A 24,136-nucleotide genomic window follows, 5' to 3' on the forward strand; every position below is an offset into this window, starting at 1 on the left:
TACAACAATGTCCGATGACACACTTAGAATACCACAAAGTCCAATGACACACCTAGAATACCACAAAGTCCGATGACACACCTAGAATACCACAAAGTACAATGACACACCTTGAATACCACAAAGTCCAATGACACACCTAGAATACTACAAAGTCCAATGACACATCTAGAATACTACAATGTCCAACGACACACCTAGAATACTACAAAGTCCAGTGACACACCTAGAATACTAAAAGTCCAATGACACATCTATAATACTACAATGTCCAATGACACATTTAGAATACCACAAAGTCCAATGACACACCTAGAATACCACAAAGTCCAACGACACACCTAGAATACCACAAAGTACAATGACACACCTAGAATACTACAAAGTCCAATGACTCACTTAGAATACCACAAAGTCCAATAACACACCTAGAATACCACAAAGTTCAATGACACACCAAGAATACCATAAAGTCCAATGACACACCTAGAATACCACAAAGTCCAATGACACACCTACAATACCACAAAGTTCAATGACACACTTAGAATACCACAAAGTCCAATGACACACTTAGAATACCACAAAGTCCAATGACACACCTAGAATACCACAAAGTCCGATGACACACTTAGAATACCACAAAGTCCAATGACACACCTAGAATACTACAAAGTCCAATGACACATCTAGAATACTACAATGTCCGATGACACACTTAGAATAACTCAAAGTACAATGACACACCTAGAATACTACAAAGTCCAATGACACACTTAGAATACCACAAAGTCCAATGACACACCTAGAATACCACAAAGTACAATGACACATCTAGAATACTACAATGTCCGATGACACACTTAGAATACCACAAAGTCCAATGTCACACTTAGAATACCACAAAGTCCAATGACACTCCTAGAATACAACAAAGTCCATTGACACACCTAGAATACTATCAAGTCCAATGACACATCTAGAATACTACAATGTCCGATGACACACTTAGAATACCACAAAGTCCAATGACACACATAGAATACCACAAAGTCCAATGACACACCTAGAATACCACAAAGTTCAATGACACACTTAGAATACCACAAAGTCCAATGACACACCTAGAATACTACAAAGTCCAATGACACATCTAGAATACTACAATGTCCGATGACACACTTAGAATACCACAAAGTCCAATGACACACCTAGAATACCACAAACTCCGATGACACACTTAGAATACCACAAAGCACAATGACACACCTTGAATACCACAAAGTCCAATGACACACCTAGAATACTACAAAGTCCAATGACACATCTAGAATACTACAATGTCCAACGACACACCTAGAATACTACAAAGTCCAGTGACACACCTAGAATACTAAAAGTCCAATGACACATCTATAATACTACAATGTCCAATGACACATTTAGAATACCACAAAGTCCAATGACACACCTAGAATACCACAAAGTCCAACGACACACCTAGAATACCACAAAGTACAATGACACACCAAGAATACTACAAAGTCCAATGACTCACTTAGAATACCACAAAGTCCAATAACACACCTAGAATACCACAAAGTTCAATGACACACCAAGAATACCATAAAGTCCAATGACACACCTATAATACCACAAAGTCCAATGACACACCTACAATACCACAAAGTTCAATGACACACTTAGAATACCACAAAGTCCAATGACACACTTAGAATACCACAAAGTCCAATGACACACCTAGAATACCACAAAGTCCGATGACACACTTAGAATACCACAAAGTCCAATGACACACCTAGAATACCACAAAGTCCAATGACACACCTAGAATACTACAAAGTCCAATGACACATCTAGAATACTACAATGTCCGATGACACACTTAGAATAACTCAAAGTACAATGACACACCTAGAATACTACAAAGTCCAATGACACACTTAGAATACCACAAAGTCCAATGACACACCTAGAATACCATAAAGTACAATGACACATCTAGAATACTACAATGTCCGATGACACACTTAGAATACCACAAAGTCCAATGTCACACTTAGAATACCACAAAGTCCAATGACACTCCTAGAATACCACAAAGTCCAATGACACACCTAGAATACTATCAAGTCCAATGACACATCTAGAATACTACAATGTCCGATGACACACTTAGAATACCACAAAGTCCAATGACACACATAGAATACCACAAAGTCCAATGACACACCTAGAATACCACAAAGTACAATGACACACCTACAATACTACAAAGTCCAATGACACACTTAGAATACCACAAAGTCCAATGACACACCTAGAATACCACAAAGTCCAATGACACACCTAGAATACTACAAAGTCCAATGACACATCTAGAATACCACAAAGTCCAATGACACACCTAGAATACCATAAAGTCCTATGACACACCTAGAATACCACAAAGACCAATGACACACCTAGAATACTACAAAGTCCAATGACACATCTAGAATACTACAATGTCCGATGACACACTTAGAATACCACAAAGTCCAATGACACACCTAGAATACCACAAAGTCCGATGACACACTTAGAATACCACAAAGTCCAATGACACATCTAGAATACCACAAAGTCCAATGACACACCTAGAATACCACAAAGTCCAATGACACACCTAGAATACCACAAAGTCCAATGACACATCTAGAATACTACAATGTCCAACGACACACCTAGAATACTACAAAGTCCAGTGACACACCTAGAATACTAAAAGTCCAATGACACATCTATAATACTACAATGTCCAATGACACATTTAGAATACCACAAAGTCCAATTACACACCTAGAATACCACAAAGTCCAACGACACACCTAGAATACCACAAAGTACAATGACACACCTAGAATACTACAAAGTCCAATGACTCACTTAGAATACCACAAAGTCCAATGACACACCTAGAATACCACAAAGTCCAATGACACACCTACAATACCACAAAGTTCAATGACACACTTAGAATACCACAAAGTCCAATGACACACTTAGAATACCACAAAGTCCAATGACACATCTAGAATACCACAAAGTCCAATGACACACCTAGAATACCACAAAGTCCAATGACACACCTAGAATACCACAAAGTCCAATGACACATCTAGAATACTACAAAGTCCAATGACACACTTAGAATACCACAAAGTCCAATGACACACCTAGAATACCACAAAGTCCAATGACACACCTAGAATACCACAAAGTCCAATGACACACCTAGAATACCACAAAGTTCAATGACACACTTAGAATACCACAAAGTCCAATGACACACTTAGAATACCACAAAGTCCAATGACACACCTAGAATACCACAAAGTCCAATGACACACCTAGAATACCATAAAGTCCAATGACACACCTAGAATACCACAAAGTCCAATGACACACCTAGAATACTACAAAGTCCAATGACACATCTAGAATACTACAATGTCCGATGACACACTTAGAATACCACAAAGTCCAATGACACACCTAGAGTACCACAAAGTCCGATGACACACCTAGAATACCACAAAGTACAATGACACACCTAGAATACTACAAAGTCCAATGACACACTTAGAATACCACAAAGTCCAATGACACACCTAGAATACCACAAAGTCCAATGACACACCTAGAATACCACAAAGTCCAATGACACACCTAGAATACTACAAAGTCCAATGACACATCTAGAATACCACAAAGTCCAATGACACACCTAGAATACTACAAAGTCCAATGACACATCTAGAATACTACAATGTCCAATGACACACCTAGAATACTACAAAGTCCAATGACACATCTAGAAGACTACAATGTCCAATGACACACTTAGAATACCACAAAGTCCAGTGACACACCTAGAATACTAAAAGTCCAATGACACATCTAGAATACTACAATGTCCAATGACACACTTAGAATACCACAAAGTCCAATGACACACCTAGAATACCACAAAGTCCAAAGACACACCTAGAATACCACAAAGTACAATGACACACCTAGAATACTACAAAGTCCAATGACTCACTAAGAATACCACAAAGTCCAATGACACACCTAGAATACCACAAAGTCCAATGACACAACTAGAATACCACAAAGTTCAATGACACACTTAGAATACCACAAAGTTCAATGACACACTTAGAATACCACAAAGTTCAATGACACACCTAGAATACCACAAAGTTCAATGACACACCAAGAATACCATAAAGTCCAATGACACACCTAGAATACCACAAAGTCCAATGACACACCTAGAATACCACAAAGTTCAATGACACACTTAGAATACCACAAAGTCCAATGATACACTTTGAATACCACAAAGTCCAATGACACATGTAGAATACCACAAAGTCCAATGACACACCTAGAATACCACAAAGTCCAATGACACACCTAGAATACCACAAAGTCCAATGACACATCTAGAATACTACAAAGTCCAATGACACACTTAGAATACCACAAAGTCCAATGACACACCAAGAATACCACAAAGTCCAATGACACACCTAGAATACCACAAAGTCCAATGACACACCTAGAATACCACAAAGTTCAATGACACACTTAGAATACCACAAAGTCCAATGACACACTTAGAATACCACAAAGTCCAATGACACACCTAGAATACCACAAAGTCCAATGACACACCTAGAATACCATAAAGTCCAATGACACACCTAGAATACCACAAAGTCCAATGACACACCTCGAATAATACAAAGTCCAATGACACATCTAAAATACTACAATGTCCGATGACACACTTAGAATACCACAAAGTCCAATGACACACCTAGAATACCACGAAGTCCAATGACACACCTAGAATACCACAAAGTACAATGACACACCTAGAATACTACAAAGTCCAATGACACACTTAGAATACCACAAAGGCCAATGACACACCTAGAATACCACAAAGTCCAATGACACACCTAGAATACCACAAAGTCCAATGACACACTAGAATACTACAAAGTCCAATGACACATCTAGAATACCACAAAGTCCAATGACACACCTAGAATACTACAAAGTCCAATGACACATCTAGAATACGACAATGTCCAATGACACACCTAGAATACTACAAAGTCCAATGACACATCTAGAAGACTACAATGTCCATTGACACACTTAGAATACCACAAAGTCCAATGACACACCTAGAATACTAAAAGTCCAATGACACATCTAGAATACTACAATGTTCATTGACACACCTAGAATACCAAAAAGTCCAATGACACACCTAGAATACAACAAAGTCCGATGACACACTTAGAATACCACAAAGTCCAATGACACACCTAGAATACCACAAAGTCCAATGACACACCTAGAATACTACAAAGTCCAATGACACATCTAGAATACTACAATGTCCGATGACACACTTAGAATACCACAAAGTCCAATGACACTCCTAGAATACTACAATGTCCAATGACACACCTAGAATACCACAAAGTCCGATGACACACTTAGAATACCACAAAGTCCAATGACACACCTAGAATACCACAAAGTCCAATGACACACCTAGAATACTACAAAGTCCAATGACACATCTAGAATACTACAATGTCCGATGACACACTTAGAATACCACAAAGTCCAATGACACTCCTAGAATACTACAAAGTCCAATGACACATCTAGAATACCACAAAGTACAATGACACACCTAGAATACTACAAAGTCCAATGACACACTTAGAATACCAAAAAGTCCAATGACACACCTATAATACCACAAAGTACAATGACACATCTAGAATACTACAATGTCCGATGACACACTTAGAATACCACAAAGTCCAATGACACACCTAGAATACCACAAAGTCCAATGACACACCTAGAATACCACAAAGTCCAATGACACACCTAGAATACCACAAAGTTCAATGACACACGTAGAATACCACAAAGTCCAATGACACACTTAGAATACCACAAAGTCCAATGACACACCTAGAATACCACAAAGTCCAATGACACACCTAGAATACCATAAAGTCCAATGACACACCTAGAATACCACAAAGTTCAATGACACACTTAGAATACCATAAAGTCCAATGACGCACCTAGAATACCACAAAGTCCAATGACACACCTAGAATACTACAAAGTCCAATGACACATCTAGAATACTACAATGTCCGATGACACACTTAGAATACCACAAAGTCCAATGACACACCTAGAATACCACAAAGTCCAATGACACACCTAGAATACCACAAAGTGCAATGACACACCTAGAATACTACAAAGTCCAATGACTCACTTAGAAGACCTCAAAGTCCAATGAAACACCTAGAATACCACAAAGTCCAATGACACACCTAGAATACCACAAAGTCCAATGACACACCTAGAATACCACAAAGTTCAATGACACACTTAGAACACCACAAAGTTCAATGACACACTTAGAATACCACAAAGTTCAATGACACACCTAGAATACCACAAAGTTCAATGACACACCAAGAATACCATAAAGTCCAATGACACACCTAGAATACCACAAAGTCCAATGACACACCTACAATACCACAAAGTTCAATGACACATCTAGAATACCACAAAGTCCAATGACACACCTAGAAAACCACAAAGTCCAATGACACACCTAGAATACCACAAAGTCCAATGACACATCTAGAATACTACAAAGTCCAATGACACACTTAGAATACCACAAAGTCCAATGACACACCTAGAATACCACAAAGTCCAATGACACACCTAGAATACCACAAAGTCCAATGACACACCTAGAATACCACAAAGTTCAATGACACACTTAGAATACCACAAAGTCCAATGACACACTTAGAATACCGCAAAGTCCAATGACACACCTAGAATACCACAAAGTCCAATGACACACCTAGAATACCATAAAGTCCAATGACACACCTAGAATACCACAAAGTCCAATGACACACCTAGAATACTACAAAGTCCAATGACACTTCTAGAATACTACAATGTCCGATGACACACTTAGAATACCACAAAGTCCAATGACACACCTAGAATACCACAAAGTCCGATGACACACCTAGAATACCACAAAGTACAATGACACACCTAGAATACTACAAAGTTCAATGACACACTTAGAACACCACAAAGTTCAATGACACACTTAGAATACCACAAAGTTCAATGGCACACCTAGAATACCACAAAGTTCAATGACACACCAAGAATACCATAAAGTCCAATGACACACCTAGAATACTACAAAGTCCAATGACTCACTTAGAATACCTCAAAGTCCAATGAAACACCTAGAATACCACAAAGTCCAATGACACACCTAGAATACCACAAAGTCCAATGACACACCTAGAATACCACAAAGTTCAATGACACACTTAGAACACCACAAAGTTCAATGACACACTTAGAATACCACAAAGTTCAATGACACACCTAGAATACCACAAAGTTCAATGACACACCAAGAATACCATAAAGTCCAATGACACACCTAGAATACCACAAAGTCCAATGACACACTTACAATACCACAAAGTTCAATGACACATCTAGAATACCACAAAGTCCAATGACACACCTAGAATACCACAAAGTCCAATGACACACCTAGAATACCACAAAGTCCAATGACACATCTAGAATACTACAAAGTCCAATGACACACTTAGAATACCACAAAGTCCAATGACACACCTAGAATACCACAAAGTCCAATGACACACCTAGAATACCACAAAGTCCAATGACACACCTAGAATACCACAAAGTTCAATGACACACTTAGAATACCACAAAGTCCAATGACACACTTAGAATACCGCAAAGTCCAATGACACACCTAGAATACCACAAAGTCCAATGACACACCTAGAATACCATAAAGTCCAATGACACACCTAGAATACCACAAAGTCCAATGACACACCTAGAATACTACAAAGTCCAATGACACTTCTAGAATACTACAATGTCCGATGACACACTTAGAATACCACAAAGTCCAATGACACACCTAGAATACCACAAAGTCCGATGACACACCTAGAATACCACAAAGTACAATGACACACCTAGAATACTACAAAGTCCAATGACACACTTAGAATACCACAAAGTCCAATGACACACCTAGAATACCACAAAGTCCAATGACACACCTAGAATACCACAAAGTCCAATGACACACCTAGAATACTACAAAGTCCAATGACACATCTAGAATACCACAAAGTCCAATGACACACCTAGAATACTACAAAGTCCAATGACACATCTAGAATACTACAATGTCCAATGACACACCTAGAATACTACAAAGTCCAATGACACATCTAGAAGACTACAATGTCCAATGACACACTTAGAATACCACAAAGTCCAGTGACACACCTAGAATACTAAAAGTCCAATGACACATCTAGAATACTACAATGTCCAATGACACACCTAGAATACCACAAAGTTCAATGACACACCAAGAATACCATAAAGTCCAATGACACACCTAGAATACCACAAAGTCCAATGACACACCTACAATACCACAAAGTTCAATGACACACTTAGAATACCACAAAGTCCAATGACACACTTAGAATACCACAAAGTCCAATGACACATCTAGAATACCACAAAGTCCAATGACACACCTAGAATACCACAAAGTCCAATGACACACCTAGAATACCACAAAGTCCAATGACACATCTAGAATACTACAAAGTCCAATGACACACTTAGAATACCACAAAGTCCAATGACACACCTAGAATACCACAAAGTCCAATGACACACCTAGAATACCACAAAGTCCAATGACACACCTAGAATACCACAAAGTTCAATGACACACTTAGAATACCACAAAGTCCAATGACACACTTAGAATACCACAAAGTCCAATGACACATCTAGAATACCACAAAGTCCAATGACACACCTAGAATACCACAAAGTCCAATGACACACCTAGAATACCACAAAGTCCAATGACACATCTAGAATACTACAAAGTCCAATGACACACTTAGAATACCACAAAGTCCAATGACACACCTAGAATACCACAAAGTCCAATGACACACCTAGAATACCACAAAGTCCAATGACACACCTAGAATACCACAAAGTTCAATGACACACTTAGAATACCACAAAGTCCAATGACGCACTTAGAATACCACAAAGTCCAATGACACACCTAGAATACCACAAAGTCCAATGACACACCTAGAATACCATAAAGTCCAATGACACACCTAGAATACCACAAAGTCCAATGACACACCTAGAATACTACAAAGTCCAATGACACATCTAGAATACTACAATGTCCGATGACTCACTTAGAATACCACAAAGTTCAATGACACACCTAGAATACCACAAAGTTCAATGACACACCAAGAATACCATAAAGTCCAATGACACACCTAGAATACCACAAAGTCCAATGACACACCTACAATACCACAAAGTTCAATGACACATCTAGAATACCACAAAGTCCAATGACACACCTAGAAAACCACAAAGTCCAATGACACACCTAGAATACCACAAAGTCCAATGACACATCTAGAATACTACAAAGTCCAATGACACACTTAGAATACCACAAAGTCCAATGACACACCTAGAATACCACAAAGTCCAATGACACACCTAGAATACCACAAAGTCCAATGACACACCTAGAATACCACAAAGTTCAATGACACACTTAGAATACCACAAAGTCCAATGACACACTTAGAATACCGCAAAGTCCAATGACACACCTAGAATACCACAAAGTCCAATGACACACCTAGAATACCATAAAGTCCAATGACACACCTAGAATACCACAAAGTCCAATGACACACCTAGAATACTACAAAGTCCAATGACACTTCTAGAATACTACAATGTCCGATGACACACTTAGAATACCACAAAGTCCAATGACACACCTAGAATACCACAAAGTCCGATGACACACCTAGAATACCACAAAGTACAATGACACACCTAGAATACTACAAAGTTCAATGACACACTTAGAACACCACAAAGTTCAATGACACACTTAGAATACCACAAAGTTCAATGGCACACCTAGAATACCACAAAGTTCAATGACACACCAAGAATACCATAAAGTCCAATGACACACCTAGAATACTACAAAGTCCAATGACTCACTTAGAATACCTCAAAGTCCAATGAAACACCTAGAATACCACAAAGTCCAATGACACACCTAGAATACCACAAAGTCCAATGACACACCTAGAATACCACAAAGTTCAATGACACACTTAGAACACCACAAAGTTCAATGACACACTTAGAATACCACAAAGTTCAATGACACACCTAGAATACCACAAAGTTCAATGACACACCAAGAATACCATAAAGTCCAATGACACACCTAGAATACCACAAAGTCCAATGACACACTTACAATACCACAAAGTTCAATGACACATCTAGAATACCACAAAGTCCAATGACACACCTAGAATACCACAAAGTCCAATGACACACCTAGAATACCACAAAGTCCAATGACACATCTAGAATACTACAAAGTCCAATGACACACTTAGAATACCACAAAGTCCAATGACACACCTAGAATACCACAAAGTCCAATGACACACCTAGAATACCACAAAGTCCAATGACACACCTAGAATACCACAAAGTTCAATGACACACTTAGAATACCACAAAGTCCAATGACACACTTAGAATACCGCAAAGTCCAATGACACACCTAGAATACCACAAAGTCCAATGACACACCTAGAATACCATAAAGTCCAATGACACACCTAGAATACCACAAAGTCCAATGACACACCTAGAATACTACAAAGTCCAATGACACTTCTAGAATACTACAATGTCCGATGACACACTTAGAATACCACAAAGTCCAATGACACACCTAGAATACCACAAAGTCCGATGACACACCTAGAATACCACAAAGTACAATGACACACCTAGAATACTACAAAGTCCAATGACACACTTAGAATACCACAAAGTCCAATGACACACCTAGAATACCACAAAGTCCAATGACACACCTAGAATACCACAAAGTCCAATGACACACCTAGAATACTACAAAGTCCAATGACACATCTAGAATACCACAAAGTCCAATGACACACCTAGAATACTACAAAGTCCAATGACACATCTAGAATACTACAATGTCCAATGACACACCTAGAATACTACAAAGTCCAATGACACATCTAGAAGACTACAATGTCCAATGACACACTTAGAATACCACAAAGTCCAGTGACACACCTAGAATACTAAAAGTCCAATGACACATCTAGAATACTACAATGTCCAATGACACACCTAGAATACCACAAAGTTCAATGACACACCAAGAATACCATAAAGTCCAATGACACACCTAGAATACCACAAAGTCCAATGACACACCTACAATACCACAAAGTTCAATGACACACTTAGAATACCACAAAGTCCAATGACACACTTAGAATACCACAAAGTCCAATGACACATCTAGAATACCACAAAGTCCAATGACACACCTAGAATACCACAAAGTCCAATGACACACCTAGAATACCACAAAGTCCAATGACACATCTAGAATACTACAAAGTCCAATGACACACTTAGAATACCACAAAGTCCAATGACACACCTAGAATACCACAAAGTCCAATGACACACCTAGAATACCACAAAGTCCAATGACACACCTAGAATACCACAAAGTTCAATGACACACTTAGAATACCACAAAGTCCAATGACACACTTAGAATACCACAAAGTCCAATGACACATCTAGAATACCACAAAGTCCAATGACACACCTAGAATACCACAAAGTCCAATGACACACCTAGAATACCACAAAGTCCAATGACACATCTAGAATACTACAAAGTCCAATGACACACTTAGAATACCACAAAGTCCAATGACACACCTAGAATACCACAAAGTCCAATGACACACCTAGAATACCACAAAGTCCAATGACACACCTAGAATACCACAAAGTTCAATGACACACTTAGAATACCACAAAGTCCAATGACGCACTTAGAATACCACAAAGTCCAATGACACACCTAGAATACCACAAAGTCCAATGACACACCTAGAATACCATAAAGTCCAATGACACACCTAGAATACCACAAAGTCCAATGACACACCTAGAATACTACAAAGTCCAATGACACATCTAGAATACTACAATGTCCGATGACTCACTTAGAATACCACAAAGTCCAATGACACACCTAGAATACCACAAAGTCCGATGACACACCTAGAATACCACAAAGTACAATGACACACCTAGAATACTACAAAGTCCAATGACACACTTAGAATACCACAAAGTCCAATGACACACCTAGAATACCACAAAGTCCAATTACACACCTAGAATACCACAAAGTCCAATGACACACCTAGAATACTACAAAGTCCAATGACACATCTAGAATACCACAAAGTCCAATGACACACCTAGAATACCACAAAATCCAATGACACATCTAGAATACTACAAAGTCCAATGACACACTTAGAATACTACAAAGTCCAATGACACATCTAGAATACTACAATGTCCGATGACACACTTAGAATACCACAAAGTCCAATGACACTCCTAGAATACTACAAAGTCCAATGACACATCTAGAATACCACAAAGTACAATGACACACCTAGAATACTACAAAGTCCAATGACACACTTAGAATACCACAAAGTCCAATGACACACCTATAATACCACAAAGTACAATGACACATCTAGAATACTACAATGTCCGATGACACACTTAGAATACCACAAAGTCCAATGACACACCTAGAATACCACAAAGTCCAATGACACACCTAGAATACCACAAAGTCCAATGACACACCTAGAATACCACAAAGTTCAATGACTCACGTAGAATACCACAAAGTCCAATGACACACTTAGAATAACACAAAGTCCAATGACACACCTAGAATACCACAAAGTCCAATGACACACCTAGAATACCATAAAGTCCAATGACACACCTAGAATACCACAAAGTTCAATGACACACTTAGAATACCATAAAGTCCAATGACGCACCTAAAATACCACAAAGTCCAATGACACACCTAGAATACTACAAAGTCCAATGACACATCTAGAATACTACAATGTCCGATGACACACTTAGAATACCACAAAGTCCAATGACACACCTAGAATACCACAAAGTCCAATGACACACCTAGAATACCACAAAGTACAATGACACACCTAGAATACTACAAAGTCCAATGACTCACTTAGAATACCTCAAAGTCCAATGAAACACCTAGAATACCACAAAGTCCAATGACACACCTAGAATACCACAAAGTCCAATGACACACCTAGAATACCACAAAGTTCAATGACACACTTAGAACACCACAAAGTTCAATGACACACTTAGAATACCACAAAGTTCAATGACACACCTAGAATACCACAAAGTTCAATGACACACCAAGAATACCATAAAGTCCAATGACACACCTAGAATACCACAAAGTCCAATGACACACCTACAATACCACAAAGTTCAATGACACATCTAGAATACCACAAAGTCCAATGACACACCTAGAATACCACAAAGTCCAATGACACACCTAGAATACCACAAAGTCCAATGACACATCTAGAATACTACAAAGTCCAATGACACACTTAGAATACCACAAAGTCCAATGACACACCTAGAATACCACAAAGTCCAATGACACACCTAGAATACATCAAAGTCCAATGACACACTTAGAATACCACAAAGTTCAATGACACACTTAGAATACCACAAAGTCCAATGACACACTTAGAATACCGCAAAGTCCAATGACACACCTAGAATACCACAAAGTCCAATGACACAGCTAGAATACCATAAAGTCCAATGACACACCTAGAATACCACAAAGTCCAATGACACACCTAGAATACTACAAAGTCCAATGACACTTCTAGAATACTACAATGTCCGATGACACACTTAGAATACCACAAAGTCCAATGACACACCTAGAATACCACAAAGTCCGATGACACACCTAGAATACCACAAAGTCCAATGACACACCTAGAATACCATAAAGTCCAATGACACACCTAGAATACCACAAAGTCCAATGACACACTTAGAATACCACAAAGTCCAATGACACACCTAGAATACCACAAAGTCCAATGACACACCTAGAATACCACAAAGTCCAATGACACACCTAGAATACTACAAAGTCCAATGACACATCTAGAATACCACAAAGTCCAATGACACACCTAGAATACTACAAAGTCCAATGACACATCTAGAATACTACAATGTCCAATGACACACCTAGAATACTACAAAGTCCAATGACACATCTAGAAGACTACAATGTCCAATGACACACTTAGAATACCACAAAGTCCAGTGACACACCTAGAATACTAAAAGTCCAATGACACATCTAGAATACTACAATGTCCAATGACACACCTAGAATACCACAAAGTTCAATGACACACCAAGAATACCATAAAGTCCAATGACACACCTAGAATACCACAAAGTCCAATGACACACCTAGAATACCACAAAGTCCAATGACACAGCTAGAATACCATAAAGTCCAATGACACACCTAGAATACCACAAAGTCCAATGACACACCTAGAATACTACAAAGTCCAATGACACTTCTAGAATACTACAATGTCCGATGACACACTTAGAATACCACAAAGTCCAATGGCACACCTAGAATACCACAAAGTCCGATGACACACCTAGAATACCACAAAGTACAATGACACACCTAGAATACTACAAAGTCCAATGACACACTTAGAATACCACAAAGTCCAATGACACACCTAGAATACCACAAAGTCCAATGACACACCTAGAATACCACAAAGTCCAATGACACACCTAGAATACTACAAAGTCCAATGACACATCTAGAATACCACAAAGTCCAATGACACACCTAGAATACTACAAAGTCCAATGACACATCTAGAATACTACAATGTCCAATGACACACCTAGAATACTACAAAGTCCAATGACACATCTAGAAGACTACAATGTCCAATGACACACTTAGAATACCACAAAGTCCAGTGACACACCTAGAATACTAAAAGTCCAATGACACATCTAGAATACTACAATGTCCAATGACACACCTAGAATACCACAAAGTTCAATGACACACCAAGAATACCATAAAGTCCAATGACACACCTAGAATACCACAAAGTCCAATGACACACCTACAATACCACAAAGTTCAATGACACACTTAGAATACCACAAAGTCCAATGACACACTTAGAATACCACAAAGTCCAATGACACATCTAGAATACCACAAAGTCCAATGACACACCTAGAATACCACAAAGTCCAATGACACACCTAGAATACCACAAAGTCCAATGACACATCTAGAATACTACAAAGTCCAATGACACACTTAGAATACCACAAAGTCCAATGACACACCTAGAATACCACAAAGTCCAATGACACACCTAGAATACCACAAAGTCCAATGACACACCTAGAATACCACAAAGTTCAATGACACACTTAGAATACCACAAAGTCCAATGACACACTTAGAATACCACAAAGTCCAATGACACACCTAGAATACCACAAAGTCCAATGACACACCTAGAATACCATAAAGTCCAATGACACACCTAGAATACCACAAAGTCCAATGACACACCTAGAATACTACAAAGTCCAATGTCACATCTAGAATACTACAATGTCCGATGACTCACTTAGAATACCACAAAGTCCAATGACACACCTAGAATACCACAAAGTCCGATGACACACCTAGAATACCACAAAGTACAATGACACACCTAGAATACTACAAAGTCCAATGACACACTTAGAATACCACAAAGTCCAATGACACACCTAGAATACCACAAAGTCCAATTACACACCTAGAATACCACAAAGTCCAATGACACACCTAGAATACTACAAAGTCCAATGACACATCTAGAATACCACAAAGTCCAATGACACACCTAGAATACCACAAAATCCAATGACACATCTAGAATACTACAAAGTCCAATGACACACTTAGAATACCACAAAGTCCAATGACACACCTAGAATACCACAAAGTCCAATGACACACTTAGAATACCACAAAGTCCAATGACACACCTAGAATACCACAAAGTTCAATGACACACTTAGAATACCACAAAGTCCAATGACACACTTAGAATACCACAAAGTCCAATGACACACCTAGAATACTACAAAGTCCAATGACACATCTAGAATACTACAATGTCCAATGACACACCTAGAATACTACAAAGTCCAATGACACATCTACAAGACTACAATGTCCAATGACACACTTAGAATACCACAAAGTCCAGTGACACACCTAGAATACTAAAAGTCCAATGACACATCTAGAATACTACAATGTCCAATGACACATCTAGAATACCACAAAGTCCAATGACACACCTAGAATACCACAAAGTCCGATGACACACTTAGAATACCACAAAGTCCAATGACACACCTAGAATACCACAAAGTCCAATGACATACCTAGAATAGTACAAAGTCCAATGACACATCTAGAATACTACAATGTCCGATGACACACTTAGAATAACTCAAAGTACAATGACACACCTAGAATACTACAAAGTCCAATGACACACTTAGAATACCACAAAGTCCAATGACACACCTAGAATACCACAAAGTACAATGACACATCTAGAATACTACAATGTCCGATGACACACTTAGAATACCACAAAGTCCAATGTCACACTTAGAATACCACAAAGTCCAATGACACACCTAGAATACCACAAAGTTCAATGACACACTTAGAACACCACAAAGTTCAATGACACACTTAGAATACCACAAAGTTCAATGACACACCTAGAATACCACAAAGTTCAATGACACACCAAGAATACCATAAAGTCCAATGACACACCTAGAATACCACAAAGTCCAATGACACACCTACAATACCACAAAGTTCAATGACACACTTAGAATACCACAAAGTCCAATGACACACCTAGAATACCACAAAGTCCGATGACACACCTAGAATACCACAAAGTACAATGACACACCTAGAATACTACAAAGTCCAATGACACACTTAGAATACCACAAAGTCCAATGACACACCTAGAATACCACAAAGTCCAATTACACACCTAGAATACCACAAAGTCCAATGACACACCTAGAATACTACAAAGTCCAATGACACATCTAGAATACCACAAAGTCCAATGACACACCTAGAATACCACAAAATCCAATGACACATCTAGAATACTACAATGTCCAATGACACACTTAGAATAACTCAAAGTACAATGACACACCTAGAATACTACAAAGTCCAATGACACACTTAGAATACCACAAAGTCCAATGACACACCTAGAATACCACAAAGTACAATGACACATCTAGAATACTACAATGTCCGATGACACACTTAGAATACCACAAAGTCCAATGTCACACTTAGAATACCACAAAGTCCAATGTCACACTTAGAATACCACAAAGTCCAATGACACACCTAGAATACCACAAAGTTCAATGACACACTTGGAACACCACAAAGTTCAATGACACACTTAGAATACCACAAAGTTCAATGACACACCTAGAATACCACAAAGTTCAATGACACACCAAGAATACCATAAAGTCCAATGACACACCTAGAATACCACAAAGTCCAATGACACACCTACAATACCACAAAGTTCAATGACACACTTAGAATACCACAAAGTCCAATGACACACTTAGAATACCACAAAGTCCAATGACACATCTAGAATACCACAAAGTCCAATGACACACCTAGAATACCACAAAGTCCAATGACACACCTAGAATACCACAAAGTCCAATGACACATCTAGAATACTACAAAGTCCAATGACACACTTAGAATACCACAAAGTCCAATGACACACCTAGAATACCACAAAGTCCAATGACACACCTAGAATACCACCAAGTCCAATGACACACCTAGAATACCACAAAGTTCAATGACACACTTAGAATACCACAAAGTCCAATGACACACTTAGAATACCGCAAAGTCCAATGACACACCTAGAATACCACAAAGTCCAATGACACACCTAGAATACCATAAAGTCCAATGACACACCTAGAATACCACAAAGTCCAATGACACACCTAGAATACTACAAAGTCCAATGACACTTCTAGAATACTACAATGTCCGATGACACACTTAGAATACCACAAAGTCCAATGACACACCTAGAATACCACAAAGTCCGATGACACACCTAGAATACCACAAAGTACAATGACACACCTAGAATACTACAAAGTCCAATGACACACTTAGAATACCACAAAGTCCAATGACACACCTAGAATACCACATAGTCCAATGACACACCTAGAATACCACAAAGTCCAATGACACACCTAGAATACTACAAAGTCCAATGACACATCTAGAATACCACAAATTCCAATGACACACCTAGAATACTACAAAGTCCAATGACACATCTAGAATACTACAATGTCCAATGACACACCTAGAATACTACAAAGTCCAATGACACATCTAGAAGACTACAATGTCCAATGACACACTTAGAATACCACAAAGTCCAGTGACACACCTAGAATACTAAAAGTCCAATGACACATCTAGAATACTACAATGTCCAATGACACACCTAGAATACCACAAAGTTCAATGACACACCAAGAATACCATAAAGTCCAATGACACACCTAGAATACCACAAAGTTCAATGACACACTTAGAATACCACAAAGTTCAATGACACACCTAGAATACCACAAAGTTCAATGACACACCAAGAATACCATAAAGTCCTATGACACACCTAGAATACCACAAAGTCCCATGACACACCTACAATACCACAAAGTTCAATGACACACTTAGAATACCACAAAGTCCAATGACACACCTAGAATACCACAAAGTCCGATGACACACCTAGAATACCACAAAGTACAATGACACACCTAGAATACTACAAAGTCCAATGACACACTTAGAATACCACAAAGTCCAATGACACACCTAGAATACCACAAAGTCCAATTACACACCTAGAATACCACAAAGTCCAATGACACACCTAGAATACTACAAAGTCCAATGACACATCTAGAATACCACAAAGTCCAATGACACACCTAGAATACCACAAAATCCAATGACACATCTAGAATACTACAATGTCCGATGACACACTTAGAATAACTCAAAGTACAATGACACACCTAGAATACTACAAAGTCCAATGACACACTTAGAATACCACAAAGTCCAATGACACACCTAGAATACCACAAAGTACAATGACACATCTAGAATACTACAATGTCCGATGACACACTTAGAATACCACAAAGTCCAATGTCACACTTAGAATACCACAAAGTCCAATGTCACACTTAGAATACCACAAAGTCCAATGACACACCTAGAATACCACAAAGTTCAATGACACACTTGGAACACCACAAAGTTCAATGACACACTTAGAATACCACAAAGTTCAATGACACACCTAGAATACCACAAAGTTCAATGACACACCAAGAATACCATAAAGTCCAATGACACACCTAGAATACCACAAAGTCCAATGACACACCTACAATACCACAAAGTTCAATAACACACTTAGAATACCACAAAGTCCAATGACACACTTAGAATACCACAAAGTCCAATGACACATCTAGAATACCACAAAGTCCAATGACACACCTAGAATACCACAAAGTCCAATGACACACCTAGAATACCACAAAGTCCAATGACACATCTAGAATACTACAAAGTCCAATGACACACTTAGAATACCACAAAGTCCAATGACACACCTAGAATACCACAAAGTCCAATGACACACCTAGAATACCACCAAGTCCAATGACACACCTAGAATACCACAAAGTTCAATGACACACTTAGAATACCACAAAGTCCAATGACACACTTAGAATACCGCAAAGTCCAATGACACACCTAGAATACCACAAAGTCCAATGACACACCTAGAATACCATAAAGTCCAATGACACACCTAGAATACCACAAAGTCCAATGACACACCTAGAATACTACAAAGTCCAATGACACTTCTAGAATACTACAATGTCCGATGACACACTTAGAATACCACAAAGTCCAATGACACACCTAGAATACCACAAAGTCCGATGAAACACCTAGAATACCACAAAGTACAATGACACACCTAGAATACTACAAAGTCCAATGACACACTTAGAATACCACAAAGTCCAATGACACACCTAGAATACCACATAGTCCAATGACACACCTAGAATACCACAAAGTCCAATGACACACCTAGAATACTACAAAGTCCAATGACACATCTAGAATACCACAAAGTCCAATGACACACCTAGAATACTACAAAGTCCAATGACACATCTAGAATACTACAATGTCCAATGACACACCTAGAATACTACAAAGTCCAATGACACATCTAGAAGACTACAATGTCCAATGACACACTTAGAATACCACAAAGTCCAGTGACACACCTGGAATACTAAAAGTCCAATGACACATCTAGAATACTACAATGTCCAATGACACACCTAGAATACCACAAAGTTCAATGACACACCAAGAATACCATAAAGTCCAATGACACACCTAGAATACCACAAAGTCCAATGACACACCTACAATACCACAAAGTCCAATGACACACCTAGAATACCACAAAGTCCAATGACACACCTAGAATACCATAAAGTCCAATGACACACCTAGAATACCACAAAGTCCAATGACGCACCTAGAATACTACAAAGTCCAATGACACACCTAGAATACTACAATGTCCGATGACTCACTTAGAATACCACAAAGTCCAATGACACACCTAGAATACCACAAAGTCCGATGACACACCTAGAATACAACAAAGTACAATGACACACCTAGAATACTACAAAGTCCAATGACACACTTAGAATACCACAAAGTCCAATGACACACCTAGAATACCACAAAGTCCAATGACACATCTAGAATACCACAAAGTCCAATGACACACCTAGAATACCACAAAGTCCAATGACACACCTAGAATACCACAAAGTCCAATGACACATCTAGAATACTACAAAGTCCAATGACACACTTAGAATACCACAAAGTCCAATGACACACCTAGAATACCACAAAGTCCAATGACACACCTAGAATACCACCAAGTCCAATGACACACCTAGAATACCACAAAGTTCAATGACACACTTAGAATACCACAAAGTCCAATGACACACTTAGAATACCGCAAAGTCCAATGACACACCTAGAATACCACAAAGTCCAATGACACACCTAGAATACCATAAAGTCCAATGACACACCTAGAATACCACAAAGTCCAATGACACACCTAGAATACTACAAAGTCCAATGACACTTCTAGAATACTACAATGTCCGATGACACACTTAGAATACCACAAAGTCCAATGACACACCTAGAATACCACAAAGTCCGATGACACACCTAGAATACCACAAAGTACAATGACACACCTAGAATACTACAAAGTCCAATGACACACTTAGAATACCACAAAGTCCAATGACACACCTAGAATACCACATAGTCCAATGACACACCTAGAATACCACAAAGTCCAATGACACACCTAGAATACTACAAAGTCCAATGACACATCTAGAATACCACAAAGTCCAATGACACACCTAGAATACTACAAAGTCCAATGACACATCTAGAATACTACAATGTCCAATGACACACATAGAATACTACAAAGTCCAATGACACATCTAGAAGACTACAATGTCCAATGACACACTTAGAATACCACAAAGTCCAGTGACACACCTAGAATACTAAAAGTCCAATGACACATCTAGAATACTACAATGTCCAATGACACACCTAGAATACCACAAAGTTCAATGACACACCAAGAATACCATAAAGTCCAATGACACACCTAGAATACCACAAAGTCCAATGACACACCTACAATACCACAAAGTCCAATGACACACCTAGAATACCACAAAGTCCAATGACACACCTAGAATACCATAAAGTCCAATGAAACACCTAGAATACCACAAAGTCCAATGACACACATAGAATACTACAAAGTCCAATGACACATCTAGAATACTACAATGTCCGATGACTCACTTAGAATACCACAAAGTCCAATGACACACCTAGAATACCACAAAGTCCGATGACACACCTAGAATACAACAAAGTACAATGACACACCTAGAATACTACAAAGTCCAATGACACACTTAGAATACCACAAAGTCCAATGACACACCTAGAATACCACAAAGTCCAATTACACACCTAGAATACCACAAAGTCGAATGACACACCTAGAATACTACAAAGTCCTATGACACATCTAGAATACCACAAAGTCCAATGACACACCTAGAATACCACAAAGTCCAATGACACATCTAGAATACTACAAAGTCCAATGACACACTTAGAATACCACAAAGTCCAATGACACACCTAGAATACCACAAAGTCCAATGACACACCTAGAATACCACAAAGTCCAATGACACACCTAGAATACCACAAAGTTCAATGACACACTTAGAATACCACAAAGTCCAATGACACACTTAGAATACCACAAAGTCCAATGACACACCTAGAATACTACAAAGTCCAATGACACATCTAGAATACTACAATGTCCAATGACACACCTAGAATACTACAAAGTCCAATGACACATCTACAAGACTACAATGTCCAATGACACACTTAGAATACCACAAAGTCCAGTGACACACCTAGAATACTAAAAGTCCAATGACACATCTAGAATACTACAATGTCCAATGACACATCTAGAATACCACAAAGTCCAATGACACACCTAGAATACCACAAAGTCCGATGACACACTTAGAATACCACAAAGTCCAATGACACACCTAGAATACCACAAAGTCCAATGACACACCTGGAATACTACAAAGTCCAATGACACATCTAGAATACTACAATGTCCGATGACACACTTAGAATAACTCAAAGTACAATGACACACCTAGAATACTACAAAGTCCAATGACACACTTAGAATACCACAAAGTCCAATGACACACCTAGAATACCACAAAGTACAATGACACATCTAGAATACTACAATGTCCGATGACACACTTAGAATACCACAAAGTCCAATGTCACTCCTAGAATACCACAAAGTCCAATGACACACCTAGAATACTATCAAGTCCAATGACACATCTAGAATACTACAATGTCCGATGACACACTTAGAATACCACAAAGTCCAATGACACACCTAGAATACCACAAAGTACAATGACACACCTAGAATACTACAAAGTCCAATGACACACTTAGAATACCACAAAGTCCAATGACACACCTAGAATACCACAAAGTCCAATGACACACCTAGAATACTACAAAGTCCAATGACACATCTAGAATACCACAAAGTCCAATGACACACCTAGAATACTACAAAGTCCAATGACACATCTAGAATACTACAATGTCCAATGACACATCTAGAATACCACAAAGTCCAATGACACACTTAGAATACAACAAAGTCCAATGACACACTTAGAATACTACAAAGTCCAATGACACACTTAGAATACTACAAAGTCCAATGACACATCTAGAATACTACAAAGTCCAATGACACACCTAGAATACCACAAAGTCCAATGACACACCTAGAATACTACAAAGTCCAATGACACGTCTAGAATACCACAAAATCCAATGACACAC

Source organism: Saccoglossus kowalevskii, chromosome 19, assembly GCF_978046115.1.
Source record: "Saccoglossus kowalevskii chromosome 19, keSacKowa6.1, whole genome shotgun sequence".
Taxonomy (NCBI): domain Eukaryota; kingdom Metazoa; phylum Hemichordata; class Enteropneusta; family Harrimaniidae; genus Saccoglossus; species Saccoglossus kowalevskii.